The following is a 5,459-nucleotide window of genomic DNA, read 5'->3' as shown; positions in this document are numbered from 1 at the left end:
TTCATCTTAATCTTTTACCCAGTGCTTTAAAATTCCCCAATTACCTCAGCTGAGTCTCACAATAGCCCCATGAATTAAGAACTAAAGGTGACATACTTATTTTTCAGAGGAGGAAAACTGAGGGCTAGCAAGGGGAAGTGACTTACCCACAGTCACACAACTAGTCAATGTCAAAGGTAGGAACTGAATCTGGCTCTTGCTGCCCCCAGGTGTACATACTATCTATCTACTTCTCTATACTGTTTCTCCTAGAGTAGTTGAAACCAGGAATATAATTGACTGGAAGAAGATCCAAGAAGTGAAAATCACAGGCCTCCTGTTTCAACTAGCATGTAATATGATCAGCACACCTGATCTTGAATTCCATCAGGCTGCAGGGTTGAACCTGAGTGCCTGCTTTGGACCTGGGGTCTGTTTCCCTCCTCTGACCTTGTTTTGGAATGATTAATTAGCCAAGTCAGAAGTTCATGCGATTTGGGTTGCAAGGCTCATTAGCTCTTGCTACTGCTGCTATCCTTTCTTAGTCTTGGCTGCACAGCTGGGTTGACCTGAAGTTACTTTAAAAAATTAAATCAGAGGGGTTGTGCATTTTAAGTAAACCCAGGTACTCAGGTGACACTAGGCATTAGGTATGGACAGATGCTACCTTGGGTTTTATTCCCTAGCCAAGAGTTTTGTAACCATGCATTCATGGAAGGGCCATATGACCTTGAGCAAAGCATCTCTCCTTCCTGTGTCTTAGACTCCTTCCTTATAAAATGAAAGAGTTGGTCTAGTTGGGTCCAACCTGATTATTTAAATAGGCATTTATGGAGCATAATATTTATATGGGTAAGGCATCATGCTAGACAGAAAGGATTCACAGTCAAAATGGAAACCAATTCCTGCCCTCAAAGAACTTAAATTTTCCTAGGAGGAAACAAACTCCTATACGCACAAATATATGCATGATCATTTGAGAAGGTCCCTCCTATATCTGACATTTTATGTTCTATGTTCTAAGTTCCTCCACAGTCTTACTTTAATGCCTCAAGGAGATGACCCGGCTCAGAGTTTAATGAGAGCAGAACTCAGGGCTTCTTAAGCTTCTATCATGTAGACAAACCAACAAAAAAAGGGACTAATTTAAAGTCTTTACAAGTGGTCCTTTCTGAGGACCAGACTCATCACCCCAAGGCTGGCCAGTTGGTGATGGATTCTTTGATCATGGCAACCTAGGAAAATTACAAAATAGCCCTAAACAACCCCCCTATGCTTCTGTTATGATTACAGTGGGGGCTGAAAACTAAATAATTCACAAAGTTGGGGATCATCTATAAATATTAATGTAATATCCATATGTAATTACATATTATATAATGTTAATATAATTACATAATATTACATAACATTAATAAAATTATATAACATGAATATATAATATTACATTTATAAATATTGATGTGATGTAACATAAATATTAACGTAAATTATTGGTTTCTAAATGTAAGACCCTTGTCCAACGACCAATGAGTGGATGTGTTAGCAGCACAACTAAACTGTTTTCTTCTTAACATTCTTACTATTAATGAAAATGGAATAAATGAATGAATAAGTAAAAAAGTGTTTAGTATGTCCTTACTATGTTCAAATCCTGTGCTAAATGTCAGGGACAAATAGGAAAGCAGAGACAGCGCCTACTCTCAAGGAGCTCATATTTTAAAGGGGAAGACAATACCTGCAAATCTGATGAAAAGATCCCATGGGCCTTAGGTCAGAGACAAAGCAGATGGTCGTACATCTGGAGGACAGGAGGAGGCTGCTGAAGGAAAGAATGGGGCACAGGATTTGGAGGGTTGGTTTGTTGGGTATTCAAAAGGAAGAAGAAACATCATTTTGTAGGACATTTGATCATGTGATATTACCTAGCTCCTAAAATGTGTTTGCAAAAAGACTACCGTGAAAATAATTGCCATTTGTGGGCCATTGTCTGCCGGAAAGGGTGAGGAGGTAAAGAAATTTTATAAAGAACTAATAAGACTTTTCCAATGAAATCCAAATATTTCAATGCAAAGATGGGAATAATCAACAGCTAGGGGAAAATATGTTGGAAAATATTATAGACTATACAACAAATTCATACTTTGAGAAAAGAACCCGTAGGTATTAGACATGGTGAGCACCAAGTAACAGAAAAACTGAAGCTTGTTACTAATGTGGGAGTCACCCCTAAATTAGCAGTCTGTGGTATAATCAGACTACGATCTAGTTAGGGGAAAGGACAAAATGAGTACAAAGCTATTGAGGGGAGAGACAGAGACAGAGACAGAGACAGAGACACAGAGAGAGAGAGACAGAGACAGAGACAGAGAGAGACAGAGACAGAGACAGACAGAGATTAAAATAATTCTAATCCAACTTATTTAAACAAGTAATTGATGTCCAAAATATGGAAGAAAGGATGTTGGCAACTTCTTTCAGAGGTTTAACCAATGAGTAGACCAAAAGTACCTAAAATCCACTTAGCCTTTAGTTGTTGTTCAGCTGTTTTCGGTTGTGTCTGACCCTTTGTGACCCCATTTGGGGCTTGGTTGGCAGAGATACTGGAGTGGTTTGATATTTTCTTTTCCAGCTCATTTTGCAGATGAGGAAACTGAGGCAACCAGGGTGAAGTGACTTGTTCAGGGTCATGCAGCTAGTAAGTGTCTGAGGCCAGATTAGAACTCAGGAAGATGAGTCTTCCTGACTCCAGCCCCTGTACTCTATCCACTGCACCACCTAGCTGCCCCAGCACTTGACCTAGCAAAGAGATATGGCCATCAAAGGCAAAACTAGTTTAGCATATAACTCATTTGTGAATGAAAGATCACAGAATACTAATTCAAAATAGAAATGCATTTACAAATAGGAAATCCTAGGGTGCTTTTTTTGTTTGTTTACTACAAAAAAGCATTTGATTCAGTAGAACAAATCACTATCTTAAAAACTCTCCAACAAAGAATTTCCAATGTGCCAATCATGGTCCAGATTATCCCCAAGGACTCTGGACTCATATGGACCCATACCTGATCCTGGATGTCTGAGGGTTTCTTATAATGGTTGCTCCAATCCCAGAGTGAAACCCTAAGGAAATTTCTAAAATATAGTTTAAACATGTCTTATGCCTAGGTCTCCCCAAATGTGTTTAACAAGGTCCCTCTCTAGAGGAACAGTGGATAGAATGCGAGGCTTGAAGTCAGGAAGACCTGAGCTGAAATTGGGACTTTGACACTTCCTAGCTGTGTGTCCCTAGAAAAGTCCCTTAATCTCTGTCTGCCTCAGTTTCCTCAGTTGTAAAATGGGACACCCTAACAGCACTTATTTCCCAGGGTTGTTGTGAGGATCAAAGGAGATGATATTCATAAAGTGCTTAATACAGTACTTAGCAGATAGTAGGTACCTAATAAATTTTTATCTTCCCTTCCCCCCATCATTGGCACTCAATGAACCTCATGAGTATCAGGTATAGTACAGCCTGGCACACAGTAGGTGCTAATAAATGTTTATAGACAGACTGAATTATGGGACTACTTTTCTTTCCTCACCACAAAAAAATATATAAAACACAAAGGGCTCAGGACTCCACAAACAAATACAGAAACGTAAAACATTCAAATAGTCCATTAGACTCTTTGGACATCTTGCAAAAAGTAAAGACACTCTGTGAGATTGCTGAAAAAATGATCTCCTTTCACCTTGTACTGGCATCACCTAAGTAACACACAGAAATAACGTGGAGGACTGAGTAGGTTCAGAATTCCTGGACCTTGTGGCTTGGGGTTAGTTCTTCAGCTGCAAATGGAGGCATGTACCTTCGCCTCAAGAGCTCTCTGTCCCTTGGGTATCCCTGAACTCAAGATTACCCATAATGAACCAGTCATCACCCCCTCACCTGTAAAATGAGCTGGAGAAGGAAATAGAAAACCACTCCAAACTTTGCCAAGAAAAATCCAATGGGGTCACGGAGAGTCAGACGTGACTGAACAACAACATGTGCCAGGCACTGTACTAGGCATATGTAATTTTCAAATATTACAAATACAAATGGCTTTAGAACCTGTAGCAGTTAAAATGTAAGGGATGTAAGGGATGTGAGTGGGAACAACACCTGTCCAGGGAATTTGGCATTCCATAGAGGGGAAGGCAGGGATAGTGAGGCTTTTCTAGCGAAGGCCACCAGATTTTCTGTGACCTACTTAGCTTTTCCAGACTTTGCCCTATCCACCCATCCCGTCTATGGAACCCCTGTCCAGATATATTTGGGTGGCCTTTGATGACCTGGGATGCCGTGGGTCATCTTGGCATCTTTGATGTCCCACCAAGCTCTGGGATAGACCCCTGCTAACTCCCCTATGGGTCTGAGACCCATCAGTGGCTACCCTCCACTGGCAAAACTCGGCTGCTGAAGGAGTATTAGGGATGTGGCCACTTCCCTAACCTCGGGTAAGAGTTAGGGAGAACAAGTGGATGCTGAGGATGGCTGGGCAGCACTCCCACCAGAGGTACCAGTCCTCCTGAGTACCCCACACACCCTTCCTTCCTATAACATACGGGTCAGAGAGTTAGGGCTAGAAGATGCCTTGGAGCTACCAAATCCAACCCCCTGGTCAAGCAGATGGATGAGAAAACTGAGGTGTTGACTCCCAACACTAACTCACTCTATCCCCTACACCACAATGCCTCTTTGCTATACAGAGGGTACTTAGATTGTAAACTCCTTGCGGGCAGGGGCTGTGTTTTGTCTCTTTGTATCCCCAGCACTTTGTACATAGTAGGTGCTTAATAAATGTTTATTATTCAATAAATGAATTAAAATGAATTAATAAATCCTGTGTGTGTGTTCATCCTTCATTGCCAAAGAAGACCATGACATCAGAGAAGTGATGACAAGACTTGCACTTGACTTTGTTTTGAGTGAGGGAGGGCTGTGCAGGTCACCAGCCTCACTTCTCCTCCAGAGCCATCTGAATGCAGTGACCAGATATTCATCAGGATGACTGGAGATGACCCAGGATGAGGCAGTTGGGGTTAAGTGACTTGCCCAAGGTCACACAGCTAGTGAGTGTCGAGCATCTGAGGTGAGATTTGAACTCAGGTCCTCCTGACTCCTGCACTGGTGCTCTATCCACTGCACCACCTAGCTGCCCTAAATTAATAAATACTTGTTGGTTGAAGACAGACCAGGACAGGGGTGGGGAACCTGCAGCCTCGAGGCCCTCTAGGTCCTCAAGTGTGGCCCTTTGAATGAATCCAAACTTCACAGAACAAACCCCCTTCATGAGACCTGGATGCAGTCAAAAGGTCGCACCCGAGGACCTGGAACGCCACGAGGCCGCATGTTGGGGCATGAGGGACAGCTTGTGCAAAGGCGCGGAGTCAGGAGATGGGAGCATCACAGGCCCTGCCTCACCGTCGTCCTTTCCTTCCTTTGTTTCTCTCCT

Source organism: Notamacropus eugenii, chromosome 4 (assembly GCF_028372415.1).
Source record: "Notamacropus eugenii isolate mMacEug1 chromosome 4, mMacEug1.pri_v2, whole genome shotgun sequence".
NCBI classification, from domain to species: Eukaryota; Metazoa; Chordata; class Mammalia; order Diprotodontia; family Macropodidae; genus Notamacropus; species Notamacropus eugenii.
Note: the sequence above shows the minus strand (reverse complement) of the source record.